The sequence below is a fragment of the Aythya ferina genome, assembly GCF_964211825.1.
Source record: "Aythya ferina genome assembly, chromosome: 3".
NCBI lineage: Eukaryota > Metazoa > Chordata > Aves > Anseriformes > Anatidae > Aythya > Aythya ferina.
The window spans coordinates 8,968,808-8,982,313 of NC_140298.1; the positions used below are offsets into that span (position 1 = coordinate 8,968,808).

At 52.7% G+C, this 13,506-nt stretch overlaps 1 long non-coding RNA gene across 3 annotated transcripts; it reads right to left on the bottom strand.

Moving 5' to 3' along the window:
• Positions 1 to 422: 422 nt before the first annotated feature.
• Positions 423 to 13,484, bottom strand: LOC311434495. Of its 3 annotated transcripts, none has more exons than XR_014691533.1 (4): positions 12,876 to 13,484; positions 6,467 to 12,802; positions 2,279 to 3,726; positions 423 to 1,889 (listed from the first exon to the last, which is right to left on the bottom strand). It is a non-coding gene; the product is annotated as an uncharacterized lncRNA (long non-coding RNA). The 3 variants fall into 3 exon arrangements; XR_014691534.1 differs by having other exon boundaries at positions 2,279 to 3,708; positions 6,467 to 10,912; positions 12,876 to 13,325; XR_014691535.1 differs by having other exon boundaries at positions 6,467 to 10,912; positions 12,876 to 13,324.
• Between the last annotated feature and the right edge of the window lie 22 nt (positions 13,485 to 13,506).

A 13,506-nucleotide genomic window follows, 5' to 3' on the forward strand; every position in this document is an offset into this window, starting at 1 on the left:
GCCGTGTTTTGTCAGCTGGCCCTGCTCGCCTTCTGTTACAATACCTGTCTTACCTAGGTAAAGTCTTCTGAGCAACCACAGAGACCTCAGGGACAGAGAGCAGCTTGACCTTATCAGTGGATCTGCCCCTTTCGTTTGAAGGATGCTAAGGTTACCAAGTCATAGGCAGGAGATGGCAGACAACATTTGCTGGAGCAAAACAGCCAGTATTTCACAGCGAAGTGCGGCAGGGAGCCAGGACAAAGACCAGGGTGTGACCGTGCAGCTCAAGGTCAGGAGGGTTGAGTTAAAGTTACCCACGTGGCCTCGCTTCTGGCATGTCCCAGCTTCTGAGAGCTTAATTGGTAGTGTTCCCATGTCCTCTGTGCATGTCTTTCCTTATATATTAAAGAAAACAAACAAACAAACAAACAACAACCAAATAGAAATCAATAAGTTTTATTGTGTGGCATCACATTTAACACCTACGTGGGGCTGAGATCTTTTGATTAGTTTTACTTTTATGGACTAGCAGAGCAGTAAAGTGTTGAACACCTGGACCAGGCATGGAAAGGCAGAGGGCATTTGCCAATGTGTTGGGTTTTATTTGGCTACACAGTGATTGTCAGCCTCTGTTTCCCCTCTGGGATTTAACATGTTCCCACTGCTTAAAGGGTCTTTCACATTTGATCCCTGTGGGGCCAGCTGTGTCCACAACTGTTCCAAAGCTGCTCCTGCTTCCCTTCTTTTTCCTCTCTCCTCTTGCTTTTTGACCCATCCCAGGCTTTCAGCCCTGCTGATCCCGTGAATGCAGCCCAGAGATGTTCCCTTCATTTGAGCCCTGACCCTGTCCCTCTGTAACACCTCCTGCTTCTGATCATCTATGCATGGATCTTGCACGGTGCCCTTCCTGAGTCCAAGGTTTGCTGGATGACGAGCAGTCAGCACGATTTATTCACTGTGGGTGCAACTTGTCAGCAGATTTTTCTCCCTTAACATGAAGTGGTGGAATCCAAGGCAGCCAGCGCAGGCACTGAGCTTCGTGCGATGAACTCTCCCAGGCGGTGGTTCTCGCTTGCGCAGCATCTCCCTTTGCCCCTCTTTAGCGGCTGGTGCACGAGCAGAGATTTTTGAACTCGGATCACAAAAACAGTTTGTAGCGTAGATGGGCTTGTTATTAGATGTTGTGATTAACCCCTGGTGATGATCACCCGGCTTGGAACATCAAGGTACAGTCACGGAGGAACAGCGGGTCAGAGTCTCTGTTGATACCGGTCTCTGCAGTCCCGCTGAAGGCAACACAACTACGCCATTTCACACCACACATGGTGTGTGCAAGTCTTTATCTGGCATCTATAGCTCTAATAGGAACATACGCTTTGCTAAATTAAGAAGCAATATTTTTGTGCTTTAGGAGAAGCATGCTAACAGTCCTGACTTATTTTAAGGATGTGTCTTAAAAGCATTAAAAGGGGCATGAAATAATAATATATGTAATTTACCACTGTGGAGACTGTCAAGTGTTGTCATGCTACTGGCATCACATTTAATACACAGGCTGCCAAGAGGCATCACTAATAGAATTTGCATTAATATACAAAGCTTCTTTAAAAATTAATTAGCCAAAGTAGAGCATCATGTGCGGAGACTCTCAAACAGGAGAGAAACATTGAAGCCGTAGTGAAAGAAGCAGTCTCAAAGCTGCTTGCAAAGCCGAGGGCAGCTGGAAGCATTGCCCAAGCCCTTCCCTCCTGCCCAGATGTACGCAGGATGATGGGGACGCAGACATAAACTGACAGCGTGAAGCATTGCCGTGGAAAATTGTGAAGAAAATCACAGATTTGGAGTGGGCCCAGCGGCTGTTGTGCTGCTGCTGAAGGCTGTTGTGCTGCAGCTGTAAGCTGGAGAAGCTGCAAAGAAATACAAGTGACCTGTTAAGTCCTTGAAAGAAAATGTGATCTCTTCTAATGTCTTATTTCCACCTTTTAGAAACGCCAGGCTGGAGGCACCAGCACTCCACAGCTTAAGCAGCAGGTGTAAGTGTGGGTCATGTGTTTCTGTGCGAGCCCAACACTGCATGTGCCAAAGGCCAGCATGCTGCGGGCTTGCCTGGGTCAAACTGTCCAACAGCAGCAGCGAGGTGTTGCAGAGCTTATCAAGGGCACGTGATAACCCTCACCCAAAAGTCAGTCCCCCTCTTTTTGTGCTCTTTCATCAGCCTGCAAATGCAATGGCAGACCAACGAGTTGGGATGCTGTGACCTTGGTTGGTTTATTAAATTAGCAGCAGACACACCTACCTTTGGTGCTTCAGTTTCTTCGTGCTGTGGAGATGGCTAGAGGTGGGGTTTGCTGTTCCATGTGGAGGAGAAAAAACAAACTTACTGATGGCATGTACTGGTGACCTTTCATTGGAAGCTGAAGGCAACGCGATGTGTGCCAACACGGGGGCTGGTTGTGGCCTGCTGTCCTTTTGTAGCTCAGGTTATAAATCTGTACCCAGGTTATAAATCTGAGCCACAGCATGGCCAATCAAAGGGGCCTGGCCCCATCGCCCACCGGCAGCCTTTGCATCAGCTGAGTGGCAGGAAACAGGCCCAAGGTGCCTCTGTCAGTGAGCTTCTCTACCCCTTCCCTATCAAGAATTTCCCCCTGGCTACAGATATTTTCCTTCCGCACTACCTGTAAGCGAATGCTCCCTCTCCTGCTATCTGTTAAAAATATTCATAATTCCCAGCCTTCTCATATACTGTCACCTTGAAGATATTTATAAGCCGTGATCCTGTCCCTTTTGAGTTGAGGCAGTGCCATCGTTTCTATTGCAGTCACATATCCCTCGGTGTCTAATTTCAGGGTTTGTAACTCAGCAGTGGAAGGCTGGGCTGGGCTGGAATTTAGAAAGTGAAGTTTCAGATTGGAAGCAATAAAAACTAAAATCCAATATTGCTGTTAATGTTAAGCTTACAGAAGAGTGAGGGAGGTAAACATTTTTAGCCACAGTCTGGCTGCTTTTGGTGAGTTCGTTTTTGTAAGTCAGATGAATTGCAAGCAGTGCAGCCTTTAGGCTTTTGCAGCAGCTGCTGTCCCCTGGGCGCCTCCATCTGCCCCATGCGGGGATGCAGACACTGCAGCAGCTTTGCTGGGCAGCCAGCTCTGCTCCAAAGTTTGGTGGGCCAAAACAAGACCGAAAGCTGCCCCTTTTAGGGCGAATCCTGCAGTTTGAGTCCACCCCTTGCCAGTACTTGCAGGTTTTTCCCCCTCTCGATGGAGAGGAATGCAAGGCGCAGAGCCCAGGAGTGGTTTCCTGCCTTAGAGGAGGTGGTGACGGTAAGCCCTGCTGTACTTGGTGATCCTGTGTTTCTCTGATTCATCACTTCAGGTCTATGCTTGTTCCTCTGGCTGTCTGGGTTACTTTCCCTCTCCACTCCCCAGGAAATCGTGTTATTAGCAATAAATGCTCAGACTGCCGGTAGCGTCGGTGGATTCGGCACACAGATCGAGCTCAGGGGACGTGAGCATCCCCTCGGGAGGGCTGAGGGGGCGGCTGGCAATGAGAAAACACCTACACGCCGTTCTGCAGCAAAGTGGGACGTGAATGCTCTCTCACCAAGTGGGGAAACTCAGAGAGCTCCTTGGCTGACCAGATGCGCTGAGTAGCAGGAGGGGAAGGCAGAGCACGGGGAGGATGTCGAAGGATCCTGATTCCAGTCTGTCTGGGATGAGCTGGTAGCTGCGATGTGGTTAGAAGCTGTAAACGTGGATATTTTTACAGCTGGACTTTACCTGCTGGGAAACAGCTGAGGAGGGGAATCCTTCTCAACCCATCCCCAAAAGCAGGCTGAAAGCGCTGGAGTAGGTCTGAGGAGCAAAATGAGTCAAGGAACTCTAAGCCTAGGAAGGTTTTACTTTTATATATGAATGAAAATAGATATTTTTCCTTCCTTTCTTTACCTGTTGTGCTAGGAATGCTGCTCTGGTGGCTGGCCTGAGGAGCTGCCCTCACCGTGCTGCTTTCTGCAGCCCTGCTCCCCCAGCCAGCATCGCCCAGCACAAAATGGGTGTGGATTTTGGAGGAGTGAAAAGGGACTGGGAGCTGAAACCATCCGTGTACATTGAGAGGGCAAAAGGAAGGGCTGTGAATGAGATGCTGGGGGAGGTGGGCTGCTGCTTTCTCTGTGAGAGAGGTGTGAGGCTCCTGGGACAGGGCTGCACGTCCTCCGTGCGGTCTGCTGAGGGTGAGCAGTACAGAAAGGGTGCTGCGTGCGGAGCAGCTGCTCCGCGCTGCTGCTGAGGGTTATTTATCTTGGTTCCTCATCGTCTTTGATTTCCCCAGAAACAAAGCAAATCCCTTAAGGCCTTTCTTTTTCTTACCTTCCTCCTGAAACCTGATTGTTTGAGATTCAGGAATCAGGTACGTTGGGAGGAAAGTTACTTTTTACTCTTTTCCCCAGCTCTTAGCAATGCTCTGCTGCTTTTTACCCAGGCAGCTGGGGGCTGCACGTCCCTGGCCCTCCTCTCCTTAGGAGATGGCAGCAGGCTCTGCGGCAGGGCCTTGAGTCCATGCACTAGCCGAACCCCCCCTAACACTTCCCATTGAGTCGGTGTCTCCGTGGGAACATTTTCCAATATAACTTTGGTACTGTAAATACTCGAGATATTTACTTTGTTTCAGGGCACTGAGATCTTTGGTATGCCAGCCTGATATTTGTTTCCTTAGCCTGGCTTAGCCTTTATTGGCTGCGGGTGGTTGGGCAGGGGGAAGGGAGCAGCCGTGACTCCCTGCTCCTTTCCTCTCGGGTAGGTGAGGTAAAAATATAAAAAGACCTGGCGAATACTTGCGGCATAAGAAAGACAAGCTAATATGTGGATCTTGTAAACAGAGCACTTGTCAAGCACAGGCACTGCCGCTGAGGCACGCATTGGCACAGGCATTTCTGCAGCAAAGCACCGGGTTTAGGCTTAGCCTGCCCACACAACGTCCTGCTGGGCAGATCTTGCATTAGCCCCGACCAGCCGTGGCCTCGGACTCAGCCCTGTGTGCGTGTGGTGGGGACGTACTGCCTTGTGCCTGCATGCCACTGACCTTCTCACCACGAAAGCTGCTCCTGGCACAAGTGGCTGAAGCAAAAAGGGCTCCTGGGCCGACCTGAGTGAAGTTGAGATGCTGCACAGACACCGGAGATTTACCCGCTCACGGAGGGACCCAGCAACAGTGCCAGAAAGTGAATCAGGTCTGCCCTGCTCCTTAAATTTAGACTTGTCAGCCCTCATCTCTCTCTCCAGCTTTGTGAAGCGTAACAGGATCCAAGGTAGTTACAAAACAATGTCAAAGGTGTTAAAATGATTACCATAAAAATACATCTGTTTCCTGCAATACTGCCTTGAAATGCTCCTGGAAACCAGAAGGATGGCACCCGGCTGCTGGAGCAAGTCTTATGCAGACATGGAGAAGAGAAGCCTGCTGGAATGGTGGGATTTTCTGTCCTTTTCAAATCATTATTTTAGGGAGTTAGAAAAAAGCAATTCGATTTCCAACATGGTGCAGATCACAATCTAGCTTCTGAATCCCTCTAACCTGATTAAGGCCTTAAGAGTTTCAACTATTGAAAAATAGGAGGTTTTTCATATAAACGTCGTAGCGTAATGTCCCCAGTGCAGTGAATACCATTAGGTGCCGAGGCCTTATCTCAAGGAATTCAGCTAGCTCAGGCTGTAGGAATCAATCAACACCACCAAAGGCTTTAACGTGTGCATGTGTGTAAGCATAGACTGTGTGTGTGTCTATATAAAGCTCACATACATATACATAATTGTAGTTTATGTGTATGACCATTTACAGCCAATCTCTAGAAGGGAATTTCTTTTTGCCTCTTAGAGATGTGTAGCTAGGCAAACAGCCCGGTCTAACAGTTTGGAGAGGTTCTGTTGCCTTTGTTGTCCCTTGGATCCCACCTTTGCCACAGGGAGGTGAGGCTCGGGCATGTGGCTGGTGATTGCAGAGACACAGGTCCATCGGTGAGAGTTGTCTTTGTATCACATCCAGCACAGTGAGTTAACACAGAAGACTACAGAGACCCAGCTCTGATAAAAGCAGTGTGTATATTTTCCAGGAAAAGCAAGCACTGCAATTTCCTGGGGACCGCGGACCTTGGCGAGTCCCCACCCCTACCATGGAGGGAGTTTTGAGCTTCCTTGGGTGGAGGAGACTGTGATCACATCTCTCCTCCTGTCCTGTGACTGACCCACAGCCCTCTGAGCCCCGGGGGCAGAGCCATGGTGCTTTCCACGGGGTTCGGCCTCAGAGCCTGGTGCATCCAGCACGTCTGCAGAGTGCGGCCAAACCCACGCAGAAGAGAGGAGCCGCCTGGGGCACGGGGGAGGCAGCAGCGGCACCAGCAGCAGTGGGTGGGTTCATTCCTCTCCACGCTTCCCCTTCCCTGCCTCCCAACGCTTTGTGGAGTTGTAAAGGTCAGAGCACTTAAACTCACCGAAGGGAATGCTGCACGTAGTACTTGGCTTTTCAGAAATCCAGCGTGATGGCGATTGCTAAACCTGCTTACTTCTGTGCACCAACAGCCCCTGCGAAACACTGCGCTAACACAATATGTTTAGGAGCAGATGGCGAAGCAGGAAGCGAGCACTGGAGAGCGGCTGAAAGCAGCAGCCAGAGCATCCCGGGCAGCTCTCTGCAAAGCCTCAGGTGAAGAGCTCTGGAACCAGCTGTGGGACCACAGGTGCCCTGCAAGCCTGGGGCAGGGCTGGTGGATGGGGAGCAGGGGCCTCTGCCTGTGGGCAGCAGAAGGAGAGTGAGGAGGGCTTGACAGCTCTGGTAGGACACATCTGCGGGGCCTCTTGTGCTGCCTGTCCTCCCACACCTCTCCTCACCTCCCTTGGTCAATCCAGGCAGTGCTCCCTGAAGCCCTAGGCTGGAGGAACTGGGTTGTTTGGTCATGTTGCAGCCTCCAGGTGTATCCTGCTGGCCTGAGCTGAAGGTGGGAACCCACTGGACTCCCGGTAACTGCAAAGTGGCCAAGGCCACTCAGTCATGCATATTGTAAGGGCTTTCAGCTGCTCCACAGCTGCATTTGCGTTTTAGCAGCACAGATGCAAGTTGTAATCCTGCCAACAAGATGAATGTTTGCGTGTGTCCCACCGCATGAAAAGCTCCAAGTTTCCTTGAGACGTTCCTGACTGCAACTGTGTTGTGGGTTAACCCCGGCAGGCAGCCAAGCACCGTGCAGCTGCATGCTCACCCACTCGCAGTGGGATGGGGAACAGAATCAGGAAGGTAAAAGTGAGAAAGCTCGTGGGTTGATATCAAGTCAGCTTAATAGATAAAGCAAAAGCTGTGCACGCAAGCAAAGCAAAATAAGGAACTCGTTCACGGCTTCCCATCGGCAGGCAGATGTTCAGCCATTTCTAGGAAAGCATCATAGGGCTTCAGCGCGTGTAACAGCTACTTGGGAAGGTCAGCGCCATCGCTCTAGATGTCACCCCCAAGTTTATTCTCCTTCTCCCCGGTTATAATGCCAGGTGGGGCAAGCACAATGCCACACGGCACGGAATATGCCTTTGGACAGCTGTCCTGGCTGAGTCCCCTGCCAGCTTCTTGTGCACCCCCGGCCTGCTTGCTGGAAGGGCAGCAGGAGAAGCAGAGCAGGCCCTGACACTGTGAGCACTGCTCGGCAGCAGCTAAAACATCGGCGTGTCATCAGCACTGCTTTGGTCACAGATCCATGCGGGGTACCGTGAAGATAATTAACCCTCTGCCAGCCAAATCAGAACAATCTCCACCCTTCATTCCTTACCGTTTGTGTCACGCTCAGGTCCCATACTACCCAGTGCATCCTCATCAACAATTGCTCCCTTCCTGGCCTTTGGTATACAGATGCCATTCCCATAGGCTGCAGGCCACCCCTATAACACGTCCACCGAGTCCATTTAGGGCCTGAGCTGCGCTCTGCCTGTGCCGGTGGCTGCTCAGGACAGGTGTGGCCTGTTGTGGTGTTGTGTTCAGATACTGGGCACCAAAGCCAGCCCACGTCACCGTGCTGCTGCGCTTGTGCTGCTTCTTGTGAGGCTTGAGATAATTTAGGATTGCCGCTTGGAAGTTGCGAGATTCTAGCTAATTCGTCTTTTCCCCTGGAAAAGTACTGGGATATATGATCTCAGTGTGTGGTGGCAGCAATGGAGGAGCTATCGACAGAAATAGAGAATGCTCCTGAGGATGCTTCCTAGCTGGCAGCTGAAAACTCGTCTGCTGAGCTCCCTTTTGGGTAACCGGAGGAGACTGGCTGTGTTAGCAATGGGAATCCAAAACCGTACCCAAGAATGGAGCCCAGTGCTCTTCCTCCCGGGTGGGAATACCAACTGGCTGCCTGTTTTAGTGCAAGGAGGGACATAAAAAGCAGGCAACTGTGGGGAGGAAGGGGCAGATGCAAGGGGGAGAAGCATACGGTGCTGGAAGTGACGTAGAGGAAACACCACTGCGAGCGGAGGAGAAACCAAGAGGGGTGCTCATCCCGGGGAAGGAATGGGAACCCAGCGTGGGGTGCTCAGGAGGAGGGGAGGGAGGGATGCGATGGGGCAGAGGAGAAATGAGCAGGACGGATGGGTTTCCGTGGTTGCAGTGAGGCAGGAGGGCAGAGAGGATTAAAGCAGTGCAAAGGGAAGATGAAAGCAGGTAGCAGAAACCGAGAAAGTCTGTTCTCCAGCAAAAATTACAGCAGGAATGGGCCACTGTGCTGTTGCCATCTGACGATGCTAGGATGTTATTTTCGAGCCTTTAGTTTGACCTGAAAACTCCAGATTATTCACAAGCAGCTTGCAGTGGCAGGGCTCTGAGCGTGGGGGTTGGTTTTGTTAAGGCCGTCTCATTTCTTGTGCCGTCTTCACCTCTGTGATAGTCGTGGGTACGAAGAATGCAGTGCAAATACAGTTGTCTGCCTTTAAGAAATCAAAGTTGTTGTGATGCCTGGGGCTGCGACGGAGAGAGCGTGAGAGAAGCGCAGGCAGAAAGCTGCCGCTGTAGGGAGGCGAAGAAATCTGGAGTTAAATAAAGCAGCGGGCTCCAGCAGCGCGCTTCCACCTGGCCCCTCTGCACCGCGCCCGCGCTCCCGCAGCCCCTCGGGTGCGGCGATGAGCGCGGCAGCCCAGCCATGCGCGCGGGGAGCCGTGTTTCGGCGGTGATAAGCTCAGCCTCGCTGCCTGGTTCGAGGCAGGCTGCTTCGTGCCCAGCTTCCAGCCGCCGTCACGATAACGGATGGAAGCGGGTGGCGAAAAAAACGGAGGAGCTCAGATCTCCCCGCGGGGAGACGGGAGCTGCAAAGGCGCTCGCTGCGTGCAGCAAAGCAGCGCCAGCCAAAACGCAAAGACATCCCCCACCGGAGCCGAAGCAGCGAGCTCTCTGGAGAACTCTTGCCACAGCCTGCTGCTTTTATATCTGGTCAATAAACATTAGGTGCAATAGATGTTTCTTTGTCGATGCCTTTATCTGAACTTCAGTTACACTGGATGCTAGCCGGGAGCCATAAAATGCTTTATGCTGGTTTATTAAAGAGGAACTTCAATTACCCTGTTAAGAATTGACCATTCTCACCCAGTATATGAAAATCAAAATCTGTCAGTGTGGCTCAACGATGATTTCTTGTGTCCAGGAGAGGAGAGGGCTCAGTGCTGCTGCTGAGCTGTTCCAGCGCACGCCAGATCTCCCGGTACCACGAGGCCGTTTCCACGTCTGCTGCCGCGACGTCTCCTGCCTGCAGACGCCGTCTGTCCTGCATCGCTTTGTGAATGGGGTCAGAGCAACACAGAAATGTGCTTGAATGAAAACCCAGCCCTGGGGGCTGGAAGCCAAGCTCTGAGCTCCTGCTTGGGATTTTGTTTGGGGGTTAAAAGCAACCATGAGGTGGGGTGATGCATTCAGGGGATATGTTGGAAGCATTGCTGAGCCTAGCTCCTATAGAAAAGGCGTTGTGTGCACGCTCTTCCTCACCTGCTCGTGGAAAGCTGGGCACAGTCTGCACCTCAGGCTTTGGCAGCATCTTCTGCCTTCCTCAGGGCATTGCCTGCGAGAGCATCAAGTTGGTGCGTGCAACTGAAGCTGTGGGATTTCTGTGAGGACCAGGCACTGATGGCCAGAGAGGTGAAGCACTGGCAGCACCAATCCTGAACTTGTGCTGTTTCACACCAGACCACAAACTGGCAGCTCGGCTGCTTAGAGGGAGACGTAGTTTTGTGAGTACGGCTGAGTGACAGCCCTGCAAACAAAGCAGAAATGCTGCCGAGTGGTTCGTGGTTTGTCTGGGCTTCCCGAGACCTTTCTCTTTGGTGACTCAGGATCTTGTCCTTCACACGCTCAGAAACACAAAGGATGCTCAGGCACTCTGCTTGTGGCAAACCTGCTTTCTTGTTGTTGCTGGTTGTTATTAATCCCACTAAGCCAAATGGTACGGATTGTGCTGAGGGGGGAAACTGCAAGTTGCTATCCAAGCCACGCAGGCTGACGAAGGCCTGGAGCCAGCAGGTGTGTGTACCAGGTGTGTGCCCACCTCCCCACCTGAAACCCAGTACCGTAACCTGACCAGGACATCTCCCTTTGCACGGTTGTTTTGCAGCCTTCCCAAAGGGTTATATGGAGGAGAGAAGTGCAGCGTGGCAGAGCTCGCCCAGAGGTGTTGAAGTGGCTGCAGATCCTACAGGCAGCAGGAACGATGAGGAAAGGCCTGCTCTAGGGGCTGCCATCACCTGCCACTTTCCACAGAGCTCATCAGAAATGCTCAGGATCTAATTTCTCCCAAATCCTCTGGTGGTCGCAGCCGATGCTCCTCCCTGTGCAGCTCCAAGCACGCTGGGTCCTGCTCGAGAAACAGCATCCAGAAGCTACCGAGTGGCCGGCGCGAGTTAACCGGTAATAGCAGCAGGAGCCACTGAGTCTGTAAAGCAAAATCAATGATGCAGGATCTAAAAGCCGCACTAAATAACTCCTCAATAATCATAAATCTCGTTACCAACAGCTCTCAAGCTGCTTTACGATGGAAATGGTGCTCTCGCTTTGCAGAGGGGAAGATTCGGGCGTCGAGGAACGAAGCGATCGTTCCTAGAGGTGCAGGAGGGAAGCGAGGGGCTGCATTGCTGTGCTGCCTTGCCTCCCTCCCACGGCTGAGCGGATCCGTGCGGGAGCAGCCTCGCTGGCATTTTGTGGCTCTCCAGCAGGTGTCTGGGGGAGCTTTTCCTGCTGGGCACCAGGCTCTCGGTCTGCCCCTGCAGACAGGAGCCCGCCTGAGGGGTTTTGTCTCCTCCCTGGGTTCTGCGCACGGTTCAAGCCTCTGTTTTGCAGCAGGCGATGGGAACAGCAGCGCTCGGGAAATGCTGGTGCCTGATGTACACACGTAGCTGTGTGGCTCCAGCCGTGCTCACTGTGTTTCTCTCCCTCTCTCTTTCAAAAACCCGTTTTTTCTCTTAACTTACTTAAAAATGACACCTGCACAGGGCCCAGGCAAGCCTGTGCAAGGGGCAGCCTCGTCACGGGGTTGCTGATGGGAAGCAGATGCCCCTTGGGAATTGGGGTTGTCAGCAGCCGCAGATGGCTCAGGGCTCAGTTTCCCAGAAGGGCTCCTGAGGGGCAGGGAGAAATTCAGGTGCAAAATCCGAAGTGCAGGGGCCCCGTTTCAAGCCAGAGCCTCTAACCCGTTTCTTACACACACACCCCTTTTTTTTTCCCTACTTCTCTGTAAATCGGTTAAACCAGTGTTTGCCTCACGCAAGGCGGTGATGATGAATGAACCCCTAAAGCACCGTGCCGCGATGAAAGAAGAAACACCGCCCTCGGGGATGCGCTTCGGGGAGCTTATGCTGGGGACGAAGAGGAGGAGAACACGGGCTGCGATGCCCGCGCTGCCTTTTTCCTGAGGATGAGCCTGATCTTTTGCAGCCAAAATCCTGACGCTCGGGCTCATCGCAAGGGCTCTCTCTCCTCTCTGCCTCGGCAGAGGGCGGCAGAGATCGGAAGAAAAACGGCGACAGCAAGCTGCGGCAGCGGCCGGGAAGGGGAGGGGGGATTTATCCCTGCTGTGCCTGTACACGAGCAGCCCGCTGGGTTGCAGAGAGGGTGCGGGTCCCCCCCGGTCCCTCCTGGTTCCCAACCAGCTCAGAAACCCCAGCGAGGGCTCAGCCCTGCATCGCTGGTGCATAGAAGGAAGGTGAATGTATTTCTGGCCTCCCGGCCTGCGCCTTGCACCAGGTCTCGCTCCTGTCCGCTGGCTGGCAGGAGGAAAACGCGGTGGTTAAAGGTTTGCAGGGAATGGAGAAAAGCAATTCGGAGTGACACCCGCGCCGCAGGCCTTGCTCTGAGCTGCCGGGAAAATAGAGCGTGCAAAATGCTCTCCGTGCCTCCTGCCCAGCGGAGGGAAAAGCCTCGAGGAGGGACCTTTCCCCCGGCAGCGATTTGGGTTCACGCCGTGGCAGCAGTCAGCCCCTTTCCCTCCCTTGGCTTCAGCTGCAGGCACCCGACCAAGACGGTGCCGGGCAGCTCCTGCTTGCCTCCTGGGGCTGGGCTCATGCAGGTTTGCAGCAGGGGAGCAGATCTCTGCAGCAGGGTGCAGCACGGCACCGGCGAGCGGCACAGCACGTCAGCATCACCCCCTTTCTCAGGCTGCTGCACCTCTGTGGGGCACTGCCCAGCAAGGCAGGCCTGGAAACGTTACCAAAAACCAAAGGGAAGGCGCTGGGTATCCATTGCCCCGGCTCTGCTGGCTGCCTCAGACGTGGGGGAATTTCCTCATAAAGTGATTCAGCTTTGCATTTCGGGAACGCTGCTTGCTGGGCTGTAGAACAGGGTCGTTAGGGCTCCAATTATTTCCACCGTATGACAATTATTAAATTATAACTTTTGCTTACCAGAAGCTGCAGCAGAAGGAAGGCACCAACGTTGCTTTTCTTTGGCGTGAGCCTCTCCCTGAAGCAGAGCTGTCTGCTGAGGATTTGCAGATACATATTTGGCATATCTTTGAGGGATTAAACAGTCTAAAATATCCACTGGGCTGCTGACTGCTTTGGCACGGTGTCTCGCCTGTTCAGATATGACTTTCAATTGTGCCTTTCGCTTGTGCTTTATTTTTGGGGGCTTAGTTTATTGCTTCCAGGCAAGTTTCTGACAGTTGTCAGTATCCCAGGCAGAAAACCTGGTGAAAAAGTCCTGAGATCTCAGCTGCTGCAGCATCAGCCTTGTAAGCTCTCAGGCATTTCTCCCTGCGAAAGGAAGGAGCAGGGTGCTTCTTGCCTCTCTGCTCTCTGCTGGGAAATACCGGGGTTGCATCCTTCCTCCTCCTTCCTCTGCAGGGGTATTCAGCTCTTTTTTTCCCCACTGCCTCTTGGATGCAAGACTGACAGGCAATCTCCAGATACGGATCTCCACACGAGTGGGCTCAGCACCATCTTTACCACCGTTTCTTGCAGCAGCTGAATTTCAGACTGAAAATGTTGGCAGCAGCTGTGACGATGCTGAGGACGGGTGCTGGGGAGTTTCTCA